The 21,315-nt window shown below is 42.1% G+C and overlaps 1 pseudogene; it reads left to right on the top strand.

Annotated features, from left to right (window-relative positions):
* The first annotated feature begins 224 nt into the window (after positions 1–224).
* Positions 225–12,199, top strand: LOC134486875 (adenosylhomocysteinase-like; annotated as a pseudogene).
* The last annotated feature ends 9,116 nt before the right edge of the window (positions 12,200–21,315 follow it).

Genomic DNA, 21,315 nt, shown 5'->3' with positions numbered 1-21,315 from the left:
TTTGAGAGCGATACCCTTGAAGCCCTCCATTGTTGATGTTATTATTATGGTTAGAATTAAGTATGACTGGGTTCATGGAAAATCCCCAGCCAGCTGCAGAAGACTAATACAAATCTGGTGGTCAGGATGAATGATATGATAAAGCTAAAACCAACATCCTGCTGACTAATAGATATGACAAACTTGTGACCTTTCTGACAGCCTGTCAACACCAGCCTATTCCCTGACCACACAAATATTGTGTCCTTCGCTTGCGTAAATGTTTCTTACTTCCCCCCTCCCTCTGTTACCCATGTTATGGTATAAATTCAGCCTTGGGGAAAAATAAAGTTGTCGCCTTGATCAGACTCTTGTCTTGGCGTCCTTCTTCGTGTCTCTTGTCCCCCATTCTCTTCCAGGTACCCCAGACCCGTCGTGTACAGACGATCATGGGTTCTAACCTGGAACTATAATCAAACCACCAATTATATGCTTCCTTTATAAGTTGTGTTGATCATGGTGTCCCTTCACAGCAATAGAAAAGTAACTATGCCATATCTCATATTGAAAATATTCAAAAGGAAAATGTAGATATCCTAATTGCCAATCCCCTCAAAGCCCACCAGCTGTGCTAACCATACCTAACACATATGAAACACAAGTTTTGTTCCTCAACATGCTTGGCTGACCAAGTAGTCTAGAAATAAAAAGGCACACTGTCTTTGTCAGTATTCTGTTGCTATGAAGAAACACCATGACCGCAGCAACTCATAAAAGAAAACATTTATCTTGGACTTATTTACAGTTGCAGAGGTTTAGTCCATCATCATCATCATGGCAGGGAGCATGGCATGCAGGCAGAGATGGGACTGGAGAAGCAACTGAAAGTTTTACATCTGAATCCAGAGGCAGCAGGAAGAGAGAGATTGGGTCTGTCTTGGGCTTTTGAAACTTCAATATTGTAGTTTTGTTATTGAATTTGGGTGAGGAATCCTACCTGTCAGCAGGACAAACTCTGTCTTAGAGCAACCTCCATTTTAGATTTGAACCTGACTCAGTTACTGGAAGAACCACAAAAGGTTCCAGGAACCACTCAACCCCCGCTTCCTGGGCATTTACTAGAAAAACCACAAACTGTTAGAGCCCAGCCTGAGCCAATCAACTTTTTGAAAGAAAGTACCTAGTGTTCCAGATGTTATAGATAGATTATTTAAGCGAGCTGAAATCATCACTAACCAGGTTATGACATGCTTGTGTTTGAATGCCAACCAATCATGTAACTGCCAAGTTGGAACGCCTCTTACCCTGCTGTAACCACAATAAAAAGGCTGAATCTTCAGTGCTGTAGGGCTTCTGTGCTATCCACAGCATTGGAGGAGCCTGGGGGATCCAAGCTCCAGTCTGAATAAGGATTATTTGCTATTGCATGCACATTTGACTCCTGGTGGTCTTTGGGGACCCTCAGATCTGGGCATAACACTAGGGACATAATCTGTACCCCAAGAAACCAGATTTGTCCTTTTTCTTTTCTTTTTTTTCTGGAAAGGTCAATTAAAATAGCCAAATTAATAGTAAAAAAAAATCAGAAAAAAGAGACAGCATGGACACTGTCAAGAGAGACAAAGAAATCTAATAATCTTTTCCTGTCCATCTTCAGGGTCCTGAAGTAAGAATAAAGTTAAATAAAAATATGTATATCTCAGTAGTCCTTGTCAATATGTGGTCCTGCCCATCACTGACCCATCAATGTCTTGGCTCTAGTCCCTCCAGCAAGGTGGTCTGACAAGTTTTCAGCCTTATGTGAAACCTCTTTCTGTTCTATCTCCGTTCTTCAGCATTTTCCTTCTCCAAGCATGAGATTTTTGGAAAAACTGATACTACCAGTGGCACATCCCCCACATCTTACATCATAATACATATTTTTATGAAAGATTCATTTATTTATTTTATGTATGTGAGTACACTGTTGATGTCTTCAGACACACCAGAAGAGGGCATCAGATTCCATTACAGATGGTTGTGAGCCACCATGTGGCTGCTGGGAATTGAACTCAGGACCTCTGGAAGAGCAGCCAGTGATCTTAACCACTGAGCCATCTCTCCAACCCTAATTAATGCATCTTAATTAAATGTATCCCTCCTTCCCACATCCTGTAACATAAGACCTCATGTTAGTTTTTTTCTTTTTTTCAGGCAGCTATTAAGAAAGAGAGAACAGAAAGAAACTTGGTCTGACCTTAGGTGAGACGGTGTTTATTCATGGCAAGGGGACATTTTGTCATTCACATGTGCAGATTGCTAAAATGCCTACAGTGTAAGATGGGATGCTCTTATTGTGGTGGAAAGCAATCTACAAGGTATGCTGGGAAATGTAGTCCTTCAGCAGGAATCTATCAAGAGCTACATAAACACAGGCTTTCCAAAGATGGGGGAAGGAGGAACAAGATGGGGAGGCAGAGAAGACAAATAATAATAATAATAATAATAATAATAATAATAATAATAATAATGAGGAAAAGAGGATTTTTCTCTCCCTGTCTCAATTTTAATTTTTTCTTCTTTTCCTAACTCCCTTCCAGAACCTAGATCTAGAGCCTTATACTTGCCAGAAGCAAGCATTACATGATAGCGCTCTGTCTCATATTTTTGTTATATTTTGTTCTGTTGTTTGTGAAAAATATCTCACTATGTAGTTTGTTGATACAAACCCCATAGCTCTCATCTTAAAGGAAAAAAGGATAGTTTATTCTGGAGCCATTTTAAATGACCATGATCTTGGTACCCAAAATTCCATGTTCCAACACAGAAGTAAAGGACCCTAGAGGCTTTGGCCAGACTTACACCCATCTCCCTCGGGCCAAGACTTGGCCAAGTCCCAGCTTCCTGTCTCAAGTCAAGGCTAGGCCAAGTACCATTTTCTACCCACAGTTCTCAGAAGTAACAGAAACATTCTTGAGTAAACGATTCTCAGAAAAACTGCAGAATGTACTGACTAATAGTCACCTGACCCTCTGGAAAGTCCCAGATAAAATTCAAATGCATGTCATGATCTGCCCATGCTTGCTAGCCAATAGATTTAAAGGACAATATGCTTAGCCAATAAGTTTGAAAGGTAGAAGTTTTAAGGTTGCCCCCTAGACAAAAGTTTAGAGCAGAAGAAAGAAACTGGTCGGGCCCTGGAACTGCGATTACACCAGTCAGTTCGACAACTCTCTCCCAGGAACTAGCCGACCATAAAGTTAGATTAAAATCTTAAAGAACAATCTTGAGAAGCAGGAAGCTTCTCCCAGGAACTGATGGACCATAAAGTTAAACAATCTTGAGAAACAGGAAGCTTCTCCTTGTGATTTTTCACTGGTATTCTCGACATTTTCCAATGACGCCTTCCCTACCCCCTTGGGTTGTGGTTCCTCCCTTTAAATTCCCCTTCTCGCCCTGCCCCACACTGCCCGGCCCCCTTCACAGAGTTCATTACTCCTAGAGGAAGCGCCGCCAGCATGTCTGATAAACTGCCCTACAAAGTCACGGACATTGGACTAGCTGCCTGGGGATGGAAGGCCCTGGACATAGCTGAGAATGAGATGCTGGGTTTGATGAGCATGCGGGAGACATACTCAGCCTCCAAGCCACTGAAGGGCGCTCGCATTGCTGGCTGCCTGCACATGACTGTGGAGACTGCTGTCCTCATTAAGACTCTCGTGGCTCTGGGTGCTGAGGTGCAGTGGTCCAGCTGCAACATCTTCTCCACTCAGGACCATGCAGCGGCTGCCATTGCCAAGGCTGTCATTCCAGTGTTTGCCTAGAAGGGAGAGATGGATAAGAGTATCTGTGGTGCATTGAGCAGACGTTGCACTTCAAGGATGGACCCCTCAACATGATTCTGAACAATGGCGGTGACCTTACTAACCTCTTCCACACCAAACACCCACAGCTTCTGTCAAGCATCCGAGGTATCTCTGAGAAAACCACGACTGGCATCCACAACCTCTACAAGATGATGGCCAATGGGATACTGAAGGTGCCTGCCATCAACATCAATGATTCTGTCACCAAGAGCAAGTTTGACAACCTCTATGGCTGCTGGGAGTCCCTCATAGATGGCATCAAACGGACCACAGATGTGATGATTACAGGCAAGGTGGCAGTGGTAGCAGACCATGGTGATGTGGGCAAGGGTTGTGCCCAGGCCCTGCAGGGTTTCGGGGCCCAAATCATCATCACTGAGATTGACCCCATCAATGCACTGCAAGCTGCCATGGAGGGCTATGAGGTAACCACCATGAATGAGGCCTGTAAAGCAGGCAACATCTTTGTGACCACCACGGGCTGTGTTGATATCGTCCTTGGCCAGCACTTTGAACAGATGAAGGATGATGCCATTGTCTGTAACATTGGACACTTCGACGTGGAGATTGATGTGAAGTGGCTCAATGAGAACGTCGTGGAGGTGAACATCAAACCCCAGGTGGACTACTACTTGCTAAAGAATGGGCACCTCATCATCTTGCTGGCTGGAGGCCAACCTGGGTTGTGCCATGGGCCACCCCAGCTTTGTGATGAGCAACTCCTTCACAAACCAGGTGATGGCACAGATTGAACTGTGGACCCACCCAGAAAAATACCCCGTGGGGGTTCACTTCCTGCCTAAGAAGCTGGATGAGGCAGTGGCTGAAGCCCACCTGGGCAAGCTGAATGGGAAGCTGACCAAGCTGACTGGGAATCAGGCTCAGTACCTGGGCATGCCCATTAACAGCCCCTTCAAGCCTGATCACTACTGATACTGAGAGCTGGGACTGCCCTTCACCTTACAGCTGCCATCCTTGTTCCAGGCCCTACCTCTCATTCCCAAGACCAAATGTCACCAACTTCGCAGTTGCTTCTCCAGTGTTCTGCCCCCTCGCCCAGCCCCCATCCCCACTATGTGACTGGTCTTTCTGTCTTTGGCTTCTGCTGTACCCCTCATACTGTTCCCTGTGTGGCAGGGGGAACAGAGAGGTACCTGAGAGTCATCCACAGGGGAAGTGAGCTCAGAAGTCTTGAAAGTCCAGAGGCTGGATATTGCACCTTACTATCCAAACTCTCGCTTGATCTTTAGATCCATGTGCTTGGTTTACACACCAATGGTTTCTCATCCCAGGACCCGAGAGGGAGCTCTACCATGGGGGAAGGAACCACTGGAGTTTGAAGGCTCCTGAGAGCTTGGCCTTTGTACTGTTGGGCCGTCTCTTAAACCTCCTAATACTGAGTTGGTATTTTTGGCCCCTATTTCACAAGGATTAGGACAGATTAACCAAGAAAGGACAGGTGACAGAGACTGAAAGGGGCTGGAAAAACAAATAGGGAAAGGCCTGTTACTATGGTATAATTGATTCCTATCACAAGCCTGGGTAACAAATAGATTAATTTGTTCTATGTTTATATACTGTTTAGAATGTTAACACAGGAAGGTGGATAAAATACAGTTTCTAGTGCCTAAAGAAAACAAAAATTCCCCTTCTTAGCTACTGGTGGTCGAACTCCTCTGCCCCTGTGTGGGATACGAGTCTCGACCCCAGTGCAATGGTTCCTATCAATAAACCTTGTGTAAATTACAGCAAGGATGGTCTTACGTGAGCCCTTGGGGGGGGGGTTGCATCATCCAGAGACTTGAGTGAGGGTCTCCCCACTCTGGGCGTCTTTCAGTTTGAACTTTAACCTTGCTGTGGTAACCTGTGTCCCTATTAAGTATGAAAACTACTTGTAATAGCCATTTGGGGTTGCCTTCTAATGACTCGCCTAAGGGAATAATTGCAGGTCGATCCCAATGCGCTGGATATTAAACCTCTTGCTTTTGCATCAATCTGCATCTCAGTGTCTTACTCAGGGGTGTCTCAAAGTAAGTACCACTGACAGAGGGTCAGGGTCTTACAGAAGCAGTTTTACAAAGATTTACAGTTTAACAAAACAAAGAAAGTCATAAATCAAGAGATGCATTGGAGGGTACACAGAAAAGCAGGAACAAATGTGAGGTCAGAATTGAACCTCTAACAAGGACCCCTTGAATGAGACCCATGGAGGTGGTGATCAATGCAAAAGCAAGAGGAGTTTAATCATTCCAACATATTGGGGTCACTAAGAGGGAGACAACCCTGAGCAAACATTAAGAGGGAGTTATATACCTTGCAAACAATTGGGGCAGAATTTAAACAGTGATAACTAGGCAGGGTACTATTGATGGGGTGAAGTAACCTTCAAACTGACTTGTGGTCAGCGGACCATCTGGGACTTTCCTTGGGAGTCACACAGGTGACGATGTCTGATAGTTGGCTTGCAGTTGTTCCAGGAACTAAGCTGGCTCTACTCCTAGAAGGAAGGAGTCTTTGTGCTTGGAGGTCTGTGGTGGAATTTTCCCCCTGGCCTCAGATTGACCACAACTCTGGCTCTTTCATTTTCCCCTTTTCTTTTAGCACAGCTTCAGTCCTGAAGCTTATAGTCCTCTAACTCTTACTCTTGCTTCCCTGCTTCAAGCTGCATATAGTGTTGCCTTAAGGTCATTAACTGGTCTGTATTCTCTTATAAAAGCTACTAAGAAATTTAAAACACAGGGGCCAAAATTCAGAAATAAAAGTAAAATTATCAAGGGTCTAGCTAGAATACCTTTATAACAGGGGGGATATAAGACACACAATATATATAGTTAACAGGGATAATAATAGACTCAGAACTGAGACTGAGTCAGCTTTAACTTGAGGGGGTTGGTATCCTTTTGAAACCTCTACTTTGGTACAGCTGGAGTCAGGTAGTCTTCCTTAGTTGAGCAGCAGGTCTGGCATGGTTGTAGTGTACCCAAGTGGTGATCGTGGTCAACAGGATAATGAAATGTCCTTTTCACCTGGGTTTAGGCACACCTTGGTGAAATCTCTTCATATAGACCCAGTCTCTTTTGACTTGTGTAGTTCTGGAACCAGGCCTGCTACATAGAGGGCTCCTAATTTAGGCCAAACATATTCATGAGCCTATTGGATAGCTCTGACCTTAAATATTAAATTATCATTTTTCAGTCTTGTAATAGATGCTGTAGGCTGGATACAATGGGGGCTAGAATATCATATATATCTAATATAGGGCAAAGGAAAGGAGCATCATCCAGTCCCCACCAGTCTCCAAGGATAATTTAGTTAAGGTCTTTTTTTTTTTTTTTGAGTTTTATTCATCTTTTCTACCTGCCCTGAACTCTGGGAACTAAATGGAGTTTCCAATTAGTCCCCAAGATCTTAGTAAGTTGCTGACTTACCTGAGATACGAAGGCAGGCCCATTATCTGATCCTATTATCTTAGGTGCCCCAAACCTGGAAAAAAAATCTCTTCTAGTATCTTCTTGGCCAGTCTATCCAGAGAAAATGTCCAAAACTACCCACAGATATTTTGAGTCATATCTTTCTTGCTTGATCTCTGTAAAATCAATTTCCCCAGTAGGCCCCCAGTCTCTTACCTCACATTCAGGAATTTGGATGTTCAGGGTTCCTGGGAGTGTTGGTAAGCTGGCAAGCTTTAAAGTTTGTCATTATATCTTCAAGAATGTTCTGTATAACTTTGAAAATCATCTTAGATTGTTTCACTGTGTGTCATTCATTTTACTCCCAAGTAAAATGACTCTGGATCTTTCTGAGAACAGTTCTTGTTAAAGAGGTGAGTAATATTAGCTTACCTTCAGCCGATCGTCACCAGCCCATTTAATTTCTTCTTTTGCATATGTCAGTTGCTCTAAGTGGTTCAGGTAGGTCAGTGGCCAATCCAGAGATTGTTTCCTTTAAGGATACCTCCTTAGCAGCCTTGTCAGGCAGTTTGTTATCTCTAGCTATTGGTTCTTTTTGGATGCCCTGTATCTTTATTTTTGACAGTTCTCCTTTCTGCTGTTAGGAGCCCTTGTTCCTTGTAAATGTCTCCATGCACATGAGCAGTTGTAAATGCATATCTCACTGTCCCTGCAGATGCTAATGATGAGTTCTTTTCCCATGATGAGGGCCTGTGTTAACGTTATTAGCTTGGGCCTTTGAGTTGAAGTGCCTGGAGGAAGAGACTGAGTCCAGATTACTTCCATTTCTGTTTTCATCACTGCCCCTGTTCTCCTCTTACCCTCGTGGATGAAGCTGCTTCTCTCTGTAAACCAGGTCTGCTCTGTCTCTGACAGAGGAAAGTCTCTCAAGTCAGGTCGGGTACTGTGTACCTGGACCACAACCTTATCACATTGATGGAGGGGAAAGTCCAAGTCAGGGTCAGTGGGATAGTCTCAGGGTTCAGGGAAACAGGTGACTAGAAAATATCTCAGCCAGGGTTAATTAGTAAAGTCTGATAATGAAACATGTAGGCATTACTGAGCCATCAATCAGAACTGTAGGGAGGTGGGGGGACTAGTCATGATCAACTTCTATCCCAAAGTTAATTTATCTGCATCTTTATGCAACAGTGCTATGGCAACAATAATATACAGGCAAGGTGGCCATCCTGCTGCCACTGAATCCAGTTTCTTCAATAAATAAGCCTTCGGGCATTTCTATGGTAGCCTTTTCTACTGGATCTGGGGCTTCATTGGCTAGAAGAACTCTAATTAATTTTTTCTTGCCTTAATCTGAACTCTTCTACACTCTCTCTGCAACTTTTATTAGCTTGAATCTGTAACTTTTCTCTAATATTTGGCACTAACTAGTCAATGAAAGCCAGGGCTACTATAAAAGAATTCTCAGTTTTCTTAGGGTCTATATATGTATAGACTTACATAGATAGTCTTTATGACCTAGTCAAGAAATGTCACTTTTATTCATTTCTTGTCTAATATTCTATCTAAACCTTGACCAAATTATTGTTGAGACCTGCTGAAAGAGCCTGGTGGTAAATCTGGAGATGTTCCCTACCTTTTACCATGTCGAAGCCCCAAACTGGGTGGGTTCCTGTGGGGACAGGAGCCAGTTTCTAGGCCTTTGTCTGTGGTGAAGAGAACATGTAAGAGCTTTTGGAGGGAGTAGGTGTTATGCCCTGAATAAACTTCATTCTACATTATGCCATAATGTGGCTGGTCCCTCAGGAAGGGATGCTTCGACTTGAGCCTACCAGAAGCATCCCCTTTCTTTATATTTATTATGTCTTTATTAAATAAATCTTTTTCTATTTCATTTTAACAACTCAGAAACCACATTTATTCAGACAGAGAGTGAGCATTTCTTTTGGCAAGAAGGATAGCCATTTACTGAACAAAATGAGTGACCAGGAGTCAATTGCAAGCTCTGTTGAGGGATATATATGCCCACCTGGGGCCTCTCCTGTCAGGGTCCCTGGATGCCAGTGTGTACTGTGCCTGCACTTGGCAGAAAGGGATAAGCCAGTGTGAGCTATAAAATCGGGAACCAGTCCTGAGAAAAACAGGAAGTCACGAAGTGACTGCTGGGAATTGAGCTTGGGACCTCTAGAAAAAGCAGTCAGTGCTCTTAAGTGCTGAGACATTTCTCCAGTCCTAAAGCCAGTGCTGTAACATGGATGGAGTTGGCTGCTAAGCTGGAGTTGGCTTTTATTATTCCTGTTGACAAAGAAGTGTTAGCAAGGGCGAGGAGGGAACATTTCTGAAACATTTTATCCTCTACTGATGATACCCTGAGGAGATAAAAGGTCTCCCTCTGGTGGCCATTTAACATTAAAAGCAGGCCACTCCAAGTTGCATTAAGTGATCTTTAGTCCTAAATTTGTTAAAATGAGTCAGAGTAAGATTAAAGTGAGAAAGAGTCTGTCCCATGTCCAAAATAACATCATTCCAAGTTCAAGAACACAAAGAAAAGCAAGAACGGGGGGTGGGGGGGCGAGAACAACTAGCACACAGACCAAGTGCCCTTTCTGCAGGTGGAGTATGCAGACCAGCCTGTCCCTGCAACAGATGGAATGACTTAGACTATCTGCTCCTGCCACAAGCAAGATACACACATATTCTGCCTCTGCCACGGATGAGATACACACAGATTCTGGTGACTTTGCCAGCCCATGCCAGAACCAAAGTCTTGGTGACCTTGCCGGCTTCAACCAAAGTCCTGTTACCAGGGATCTCCAAGCCCTCTTGACACTTGCAAGCATGATCCAAACTGAAATCAGGACACAAACAAAGATGCTAGATAGAGGAAACACAGACAACCTTGGTACCTGCTCGAGCCATCTTTCCTCGGATCCACTGCCCTCCTGTGGGTCCTACACAAGAGGTATGTTTCCCAGCCAATGCACCAAATGTGAGGTGATGGTACTCATGCATCCATGGTACCAAGAACTGGGCGTAAGCCTGGGGGATTTAACAAAAGACAGAGACTTGGGTCATTCGTGCTACTAGAATACAAAAGCTTTACTGAGATTCATAGTATATATACACCAAATCTACCAGGTGGAAAAACCCAGGAAGCACAGTGAAAAAACAAGTTTACATTCTCAGGAAGAAAAGAGGAATGGAAAACAGGAACTGATTCAAAGGTGTTACTGCCCATTGGCTAAACGGCAAGGCCAGGATGTTCTTTTCTTAAGAACAAATCTTCCACATGCATCAGCAAAGCTCAACATGGGGCAAACACTGAGGGGGCTCAGGAGGGTCTGACAAGTCCCCCTTTTTTTATTTTTTAAAGCACCACATGTCTTAGGTCACTCTGGGAAAAACAACACCATTACCTGTCATTGAGACTATCTGCCAGTCTCAGAGCCCCTGTCTTAGGTGAGTGCTGGTCCCAAAGGGCTGCCCATCTTTGGCTAACTAATTCTCATAAAGGCTGAGCCAGATTTGGGCAGAGGGAGTGTCTCCTGTCAAGGAGAACAACACTTGCTTAGTCGCTGCCTAGGACTGGAAATGTTGTCTGAGCAAGTGATAAGAAGTAAAAGGCCAACTATTGTGGTGGCAAGGGCCATAAAACTGAGGCCACTGTAAGGTTTTGAACTCTAACTGGAGTCACACAAACATGCATGAACATAGGAAAACAGGAGGCCATAAGAAATCAAGCTGTTCCTGTAAAAGAACTGACTGTTGGTTTAAATTTAGAATTCCCAATTGTCAGCAACTTCTCTGAAAGTTTATCCACTCTGCTTGCCCTAACAACAGATTGAAAGAGGGCAATCCCAGACACTGCAGCCACAGAGGCCACAGAGGCAATGTCTGTTATAATAGCAGTGATGATGCCAAAGTCTCTCCCAAAACAGTTCAGGATCAGCTGATTTTCTCTCCCAGATGACTGACTGTCGGTGCTGGCACCTTGTCACCTGCTAAGTCTAATAATAAGTCAGGGATTTTTCTAAGAGAAACAGCCATCAGCTCCTGTACCAAAGAAGCTGAGGAGCTGCTGGCGCCTTTAAGATCAGCTCGTGGAGACGCTCAGCCCCCGGGGAAGCTTCTCCAGCTGACCTATGCTCCAAGCTACAGGTGCAGGGCTCCAAAGACCGACCGAAACTGCTTTTCACTCATTTGTTCCTTCTCGAAAGGAGTTAAAACCAAATCAAGATGTGAAAGATTGACAGATAAAGTTTTTACCATTTTTTTTCTTTTGAACATGAAACATAAAACATTTAAACAACGAGAAACAAAAACCACAGACATAAACTGACAGACATGGACAGCTTGGTGCACCAAGGACAGACAATAGACATAAAGGGAAAAAACTAGATGGTGTCCCACCGAAGGGACCCACATATCCTACCTATGGAACCCAGAACCAGAAATAAGCATTTCTCCAATAGGAGCCAGCAGAGAGGCAGGACGTCTCCGGCTTTCCCTCTGTTCCTAGGAGAGCTCTGAAAAGATTTTTCTCTTTCTCCAAAGCATCTGCAGAGAGTCCAGGAGGACTGTTTTTCCCAAACCCATTCTCTCTCATGTCTAGGGTGTAAACTATCTCTAGTCAGGGTCCAAAGACTAAAATATAACTCTAACAGAACGCATATGCAAAAACACTTTACCATTACCTTGTCCCTTTTTTATGACAAGTTTTACTCAGGCTAGCCCAAATCATCCAGGCCTTTTCTGGCCCATCTTACCTCCAATCCGTCCCTTCTCCTATGCTGGCCGGGCTCCAGGGATGTCCCGTAGGTGGTACCCCCTTTCTTCTCCGATCTCGGTGGGACCTCCATTTGTCGGCGCCAGCACCGACACACTACCGAGAATCGGGCAAAAGCCTACAGGATGAAAGAAACACACATACACACACACAGGTTGTCGTGTCAAGCCAGGAGAGGAAGAGAGGAAGAGAGAGAGAGGGGGGGGGGGGAAGAGCAGAAGGAAGAGTGAGAGTGAGGAAAAAGAGTGAGAGACTCCTGTAGCTTTATTCACCACTTATATACCCAAGTTCTCCAGGTAGAATTATCTGGGAAGCACAGTGGGAAACCCTGGCTCGTGACTACCTGGCTCGTGACTTCGGTAACAAAAGACCGACTTCGAGATCTGAACTAATTAGGGAGAAATCCCAGAAGACCAGCCTAAATCTCAAGGATAAAGGCTGAGGAAGTAAAAGGCAGAAGTAAATTGACCACCACCCAGGTGTGGTCCAGGTGTGTCGGTCCCACATGCATCAGCCGGGCTCAGCAGAGGTCATGCAGTGGAGACACTGGGTGTTACTACTTGGTCTTTTCTTCCTGTGCCGTAAATACATGGGAGAGGCCTCTGTCCAACAATCCCATGACTTTTACTGTGGCCATGCAGTTACAAAGCGGCCAGGCCCAAATCCAAAATGGCACTACATCTCCCCCGTTATTCTTTTATAAAAGACCATTAGGTGGAAGTAGTGGTCTGAGAGAGATCAGACATGCCTCACAGAGTGCCCAGCTCGGCCATGGTGAGCCACTCTTGCAGTTAGGACTGCACCCCAATGGCTAGGAATGAACTTATGCTGTAACACACTGTTCTGGGCTATAAGTGTGTGTTTATTGGGGGAGAAACTGGGCAGAGGAGCATTTGACCGGCCCGTACGTTTAAACTGGGTGTAGCTACCTCTGTCTTAGGATCGACCTCTCAGACCCCAGCCTCTCTGTCATAGGACCACCTTGTCGCCCTCAAGGCTCCATGTCTAGATTGGTCAAGGGTCAGAGGAAGTTGCCCGTCGCTGAGAATAGCTACATCAGGTCATCTTCTCATTCCTCTTACTTGAACCCAGGGGCGAAGGAGCAGGGGCCAGATGGCATTAATTTAAGAGATTGTGGAAGTTGAGCCTCTCCCGATGATAAGTAGTGGGCACCTCATCTGGTTCTCCTCAGCTGCTACCACCAAGGGCCGTAGTCAAGCCGCTCCTATAATAAAATTTAGAATTCCCAATTGTTAGCAACTACTCCAGAAAGTTCACCCACTGTGCTTGCCTAACAATAGATTGGGGGAGGGTAACTCCAGACACTGCAGACACAATGGCTGCAGCAGTAATGGCTGCTACAATAGCAGCGAAAATGCCAAGGTCTTTCCCAGGACAATTCAGGATCAATCATTCTTCTCTGGAACAACCAGCAGGCAATGGAACCATGTCTGAGATCTGCAGAACCAGGGCAGAGTTCCCCAGTCCACAGCAGCTTCCGGCAAGCAGCAGTGCACAGAGGGTCAGAGGGCAGGCCTCGGTGGGACAGGACACACTGACTGCAGCAACGCCAGAATTTCTGTGATGACAAAAGATGAGGGGGAATCCTCCGTCTTCCTCTCAGGGCAGAGGAATGACTCCAGGGACCCGAACCATGAGAGCTGAATCTTCATGCTCCCAGGATCAGCATGTCTCACCAGACACTCAGGCAGCTGGCACACTCCTGCAGCATCCTGTAGAAAAAACACAAACATTCCCTCTTCCCCATATAAAATACCTGGACAGGATCATGCCAATATGTGGGTCTTTCTATTTCACCTAGGCAGAAGTATGCCTAGTTGTAGGGTGCCATAAACCTTGGCATCCAAATTTTAAAATTGAAATAAAAGGAGCATTGTTTAGCGTACAGGGATAACTCCCCCGTTTTATTTATAAAGATATAGTAAAGATATTATTTATTAAGGTAAGTCCTCGAGGATTAAATTGAGGACACTGAGCTCTTGTATTTATAAATTGACTTGTATACCAAATTATTGTCTCTAGCATTATTGTTTTGGATATATAAAGAATGAGATTTTTTGACTAATTGTTCTTATGTAAGGCCTATAATCTGCCCGGTATTATTGTTCTCCCTTGCTAAGGGGTCCAGGCAATCCTGTTTGAGTTCTTAAATGGCTTATAAAGGAACAGTACTTAGTGCTCTTAACCACTAAGCCATCTCTCCAGCCCCTCACCAGCTTTATTTACCTAAACATAAGCATTAATTAGAATTGTCAAATCCTGTAAACAAGGTCCAGATTTAGCCTTATTTAGAAATCCCTGAGTTGGCAGGGTGAGGCTGGGCGTTGAAAGTAAGCAAATGGAGTCTTCCTCTTTTTGTGAGGGTGTGTTATCAACTCCATTACCATTTTCAAAGAGCTGGGTCTATGGTTTTGTTTAGTTGTCTGAGCCAGAGCACTGAAAGGACAGTGAGTTGTCAGACAATTCACACTGAAATCATCACTCACTGATTTCATGTAGAAAACCTGCCTCTAATAAAGCATTAAGTAATTGTAAATTTTGAGGGCTAGTAGTATCTAAAAAAATAAAAAAAACGAAAACTTTTAATCAATTGTAAAACCACAAGCCACACATTGGCTATCAGTGTATGAATTGAAAGCTTGATTTTTAACATTTAAAAACAGTGGCTACAACACGTAATTTAATAGTCTGTGTTGAAGCAGGGGAAACTCAAGAGAATAAACAAGTGATCCAATCATACATGTAGCCTTTTCATTAGATGAACCACCTATAAATACACTAAGCGCATTTTCTATGGGTTGCATGCACAAATTTACAGTAAATACAAAAGCATGCAAGGAGTAAAATTATCAATTTTGCCTGAAAAATTTGTATATGTAATAGGCCAAATATCAGTATTTTGTAATACCCAATTAAATGTTGTTTGGAATAAGATATGTTTCACCAGGTTTCTTTTTAAAATACTTCCATGACTCTAGCCTACAATTTTGTACTAATGACAAAAGCTTTATCTCCAATGAGGATAACAAAGTTAAGTCCTCTGGTAAGGTGAGGTACTTTGGCAATTAACAACTGACAGGCAAATGAACCATGCCTGAGATCCACACAACCAGGGCAGAGTTCTCTGGTCCCCAGCAGCTTCACATAGATGGCATTCCTGTGATGAATAGTCAAGACTATCTCCAGCATTAGCACCATTCAGGTAAAACAAAGATCATCAATCCATTGTTTCAAACACATAAATCTTCTTGAATACTGAAAACATTAACATTTTAGAGAAATGAATAACAAAAGTCACTATCTTAACTCCTTAGGTAAAAGCAATAGTGTTGTTAATTAAATAGCTATACTACTACACCAGAAGTAATCAAACCCACTATCCTATTCTTCTGCTTAAAGCCTGACTCACTTCTTCCAATATTTTAAGCCTTTTTCAGAATATCAAGGTCCTATAATACTGACAAGCAATAAAACAAAGGCTGGTATATGCCAGATTTCAATACAGTAACAAAATTTGAAAGTGTACAATCAATATAACTTACATCAAATACTGTAGAAGAAACAAAAATAATTTTAAAATGATCAATAAATGAAGATTAGGAGTTTTAACACATGCACTAACATTTGTTCAAAATCCAGATATGTATCAATTTTATCCACTGCAAATGTAACTTCATACAAGACAATTGTGAATTTTTAAATGTCTCTGAAAATGTCCAGAACCAATCTTCCAAATGAAAACTGTTGTTTCTAATATTGGACTGACCAGTCTATGATTGAGTCGGAATAACTTGTCACATTAAAGAGAAGAGTCATAACTTCTCTTTGATTTTCTGAAGGCATTTTCCAGTCTCCATGTTCTCTGTCTCACAAGGTCTAAAAGCTCGAAGCAAGGCAGCTTGTCCAATCTGGAATATAGGCAAGCAAAGGTGATTCAGGAACATACATCCAAAACAGTTTCCCAGTCACCATTGTCAGGGCTCTCAGCAAGCTCACAGGTCAACATCATTCTTTGTCCCAGCATCAGCATGTCTCACCAGACACTCGGGCAACTAGCACACTCCTGCAGCATCCTGCAGAAAAAAACACAAACATGCCCTATTCCCCATATTAAATACCTGAACAGGAGCATGCCATAGGTCAGTGAGTGAATCCTTTTATTTCACTTAGGTATAAGTATGCCTAGTTGTAGAGTGCCATAGACATTCAAAGAATTCTTTGGCATCCACGTTTTTAAAATTTAAAATAAAAGAGCATTATTTAAAAAATTGTATGGTATACAGGGATATAACTCTCCCTTTTTTATTTCTGAAGATAATGTTTTAAAGTTTGCAATACCTGTTTTACAATAGCTTGTCCTTGAGAATAATAATGAATCTAAATAATATGGGTAATATTAAATCATCGAAAAAACATCTCAAATGTTTGACTGTAATAGCCAGTTAGAACAACAATGTAGGCAATCGCTAATTAAATTTTTAATTGTTTTTCCTGTTAAAGCAGTTGCAACCAGAAGGCCTGAAAAGCTGTCAATAGTCGTAGGTATATATCTTAATTTTCTAAAATCGAGAATGTGAGTAATATCCACTTGACATATTTGATTAGGTATGAGTCCTCAAGGATTAATACCATTATGTGATACAGGAAGAAACTGAGGAATCTGAGGACTTGTACATTCTTTAGAAACATCAAATTATTGTCTCCACCTATTACTGTTTTGATTATATAAAGGATGAGATTGTCTAATTGTTCCTATGTAAGGCCTAAAATCTGCCTGGTATATATTGTGGCATTGCCCTCGCTAAGGGGTCCAGGCAATCTAGTCTGAGTTCTTAAATACCCTATAAAGGAACAGTACATTCTCTTAAATCGGTTGTATTAGCATTAATAATTGTAAATTTTGAGGGTTAGCAGTATCTAAAAGAGAAAAAAATTTAATCAATTGCAAACCATAGCTACACATTGGCTATCAGTACACAAATTTAGCTTGGTTTTAACATCTCAAAAACAGTGGCTACAGCATGTAATTCAATAATTTGTGCTGAAGCAGGCAGAAACTCAAGAGAATAAACATGTGATCCAATTACATATGCTGCCTTCTCATTAGATGAGCCATCTACAAATACAGTAAGTGCATTTCCTGTGGACCTCATGCGTAAATTTAGAGGAAATACAAAAGCATGTATAGAGGAAAATTACCAATTTTACCTGAAAAGTTTGCACATGTAATAAGCCAAATATCAGTATTCTATAATAGCCAATTTAATTGCTGTCTGGAATAAGGTATAAATATTTCACCAGGTTCTTTTTCAAAATATTCCATGACTCTATCTTACAATTTTGTAATAACACAATAACAGCTTCACAATAGGGCATTAAAACTTTCTTTAGAGATGAAGAAAGAAGAGTCCATATTAATGGTTCCTTTTGCCAAAGGACTGCTGTGGATACAAATAACCAACAATTGATCATAGTCTATATAATTAATGTATCTATTGTTGACACATAGCTTTCTCTACTTTCTGTAAAGCTATTCCTCCCTCATCAGTTAATTTTCTAGGGGAATTAGAATTTGTATCTCTCTTGAGGATATCAAACAAAGGCTTAAGTCCTCCCGTGGTGAACTTAAGGTGAGGTCTTAGCCAATTAACATGTCTTAGAAATTTTTAAAAATAATTTAAAGTAAACTCTCTTTTCTTATTTGAAATTTGTTTAAGATATAACCAATGTCCCAAATATTGAAAAGGATATTGTCTTTGAAACTTTTCTGGAGCAACAACTACTCCAAAACCTTTGCTAGTTCTATTAGGAGCAAAACTCCTTCTGAGGAATCAGCTAATAAAATACCGTCCATATAATGAATAATATACACTGAAAGATTGAAAGTCCTATCTTCTTGTATTAAAGCTGTGACAAAAAATTTTTACATAATGTAGGGTTATTAGCCATTCCTTTGTAAAACTTTCCAATGATATCACTTCATGGGCTCTCCAAAATTATAAGCAAGCTCACTACAATCACCAGGATGTAAAGAAAGAGCATAAAAACAATCCTCTATAATAATTCTATATGTATTTCTTGAAGTGACAGATTTACCCACAATCTTCAAGGTTTCCTTGCAACACCAGAGCACAATCACAACTCCAGAAAGCAAAACTCAACCTCTAACAAACAATTCAGTCTCTCTAAACACCAAGTCCCTCCCTTATGCTGCAAAGTTTGACTGCTGATTCCAATACATGAACGTGAGACAGTGCAGCCTCCAATACCTCAAAGAGATACTTCTCTAAATCCTATCTTTTATAAATCTGGTATCTAGGATAAGAACTACACAAAATATTACCCAAGTTAGAGGTATATTTAGAGACCTGTTTCCCAGGGTTGGCTCATGCCACATGTTGTCTAGAATGACTCCATCCAAATTACCAGTTTAAGCCGACTTTTTGTTACTGATGTTACAAAATTTTAACAATACCCAATAATTTAAAAGCCAATAATCTATAGCCAAGACATATACAGCATATTTATATATTTAAAACCAATCAGGAACAAAAATGAAGTGGCTACACAGATCTTTAATATTTAGACCAAATATAATTCTTACTTTTTCTCACTGTAATTTTAAGAGAAGCACCTTGTCACCTGCTAAATCCAATAATCACAGTCAGAGATTTTTTTTAAGAGAAACAACCATCAGCTCCCTTATCATAGAAGCTGAGAAGCTGCTGGACCCTTTAAGATCAGCTTGTGCAGACCCTCAGCCCCTGGGGACCTTCTCCAGCTGACCTAGACTCCTAGATACAAGTTCAGGTCTCCAAAGACCAATTGGAACTGCTTGTTTTTATTATTTATTCTTTTTTTGAGATGAATTAAAACTAAATCAAGGGGTGAACAACCGACAGATAAAGTTTTAACTATTTTTTTCTTTTAAACATGAAACACAGAACAACATTCAAGCAACGAAACAAAAAACACAGACATAAACTGACAGACATGGACAGTTTGGTGCACCAAAAACAGACAAATAGACATAGAGGGAGAGAACTAGACAGTGTCCCACCAAAGGGACCCAGATATCCTACCTAAGGGACTCAGAACCAGAAATAAACATTTCTTCAACAGGAGCCAGCAAGGAGGCAGGACATCTCCAAACCTCCTTTTGTCCCTAGGAGAGCCCCGAAAAACTTACATTCATTTTCCTTCTCTTTTGCCAAAGCATCCCCAGAGAATCGGAGAGGATTGCTTTTCTCAAACTCATTCTCTCTCATGTCTAGGGTGCAAACTATCTTTAGTCAGGGTCCAAAGACTAAAAGCATTTATGAGAATTGACTTCGCTTCTCTAGATTTTATCATAACTCTAAAAGAAAACATATACAAAAACACTTACCATTACCTTGTCCCTTTTTACAAGTTTTATTCACCACTGGCCCAAGTCTTTCTTACTTTCCTTTGCATGTGCTTTCAATTCTTGTGGTGCCCTTCACTGTATCCTGTTAATTGGGGCTCCAACATTGTGGTGCCATTCACCCAATACTTTCCTTTCACTTTTTTGCCACCACAGTACTGAGAACCTAGCATGGACTTGGGGGATTTAACAAAAGACAGAGACTTGGGTCATTTGTGCTATGAAAATGCCAAAGGTTTACTGAGGTTCACCCCAAATATAGACCCCAATTCCACCAGGTGGAAAAACCTAGGAAGCACAGTGAAAAATCAAGTTCACATGGAAAAACAAGTTTACGTTCTCAGGAAGAAAACAGGAATTGAAAACAGGAACTGACTCAAAAGTGTTACCATCCATCAGCTAAATAGCAAGGGCAGGATGTTCTTTTCTTAAGAACAAAAGGTTACACATGCATCAGCAAGGCTCAACAGTGAGGTCCGAATTCAACCTATTTCAGGACACCTTGAATGAGACCCACGGAGGTGGTGATCAGTGCAAAGGCAAGAAGAGTTTAATCATTCCAATTAATATCAAACATCCTTTCTGAGCTTCCTCAGTGTTGGAATCACTGGTGTGTTTTGTTATGTTACAAAGTCAGGAAACCTGCCACTACAAGGAGCAGGCTTCCTCCAGCCAGCAGAGGGTTACAGGCAAGACAAATATCCATTGTCCTACCGCATACTAACTAGGCCCCATGTGGACCACATAAAAACAGGTAGAATTGTTACAGCAGGATAATTGATTATATGGTTTACTAAACATTTTTATATGCTATAAGTTCATAGTAAGGTCAAAACAATAATTCATGTCATAGGTCAATAGGGTTTAAGGAGTTACAGCAGAAATGTTTAAATGTCCTTCCATTAAAACTCACACTGGGCAGAAGTGTGGGAAATTCTGAGACTGCAGGGCAAGAGAGACTAACACTTCTGCCCACCTTTGCAAATATCCCTGAACCAAGAGGAAACTGTATAGTGCATTTGGGCACAGGAAGATAGGGGCAGTCAAGCTGCAGGAGTCCTGCGGTCCAGACTGTGCCCAGATATGAACAGACCTGGTCAAACGGCTCCCTGCACACAAATCCCATGGGAGGGAGAGCTAGCCTTTCAGAGGGGCAGACACACCTGGGAAATCAGAGGAGACTACTTTCTGCCCACATTTCTGACTCTACAGGAAAATACCTAGCACAATCTGGGCTCCCTGTGCACAGGGACCCAGGAGAAGTAGGGGCAGGCCCTTCTGGTTCCTGCCCACAGGGACAGCTGAAAACCAGTGGACAGGAATGACTACACGCCTGATAGCAGAACACTCTGTTCCCATAACTGGCTAAAAGAAAACAGGAAAACAGGTCTATAGCACTCCTAACACACAGGCCTACAGGATGATCAAGCCACTGTCAGAAATAACAAAACAAAGTAACACCAGAGACAACCCGATGGCGAGAGGCAAGCACAGGAACCCAAGCAACAGAAACCAAGACTACATGGCATCATCAGACCCCAATTTTCCGACCAAAGCAAACACTGAATATCCAAACACACCAGAAGAGCAAGATCTAGATTCAAAATCACATTTTATCATGATGATGGAGGACGTAAAGAAGATCATAAATAACTCTGTTAAGGAAATACAGGGCAACACAAGTAAACAACTAGAAGCCCTTAAAGAGGAAACACAAAAACCACTTAAAGAACTACTGGGAAAAAAAACAACAAAACAGGAGAAGGAAATGAACAAAACCACCCAGCAGTTTAAAATGGAAATAGAAACAATAAAGAAAGCACAAAGGGAGACAACCCCAGAGATAGAAAACCAAGGGAACATATCAGG

This window comes from Rattus norvegicus, chromosome 4 (genome assembly GCF_036323735.1).
Source record: "Rattus norvegicus strain BN/NHsdMcwi chromosome 4, GRCr8, whole genome shotgun sequence".
In the NCBI taxonomy this organism is placed as follows: domain Eukaryota; kingdom Metazoa; phylum Chordata; class Mammalia; order Rodentia; family Muridae; genus Rattus; species Rattus norvegicus.
This window is presented reverse-complemented; position numbering and strand designations above follow the sequence as displayed.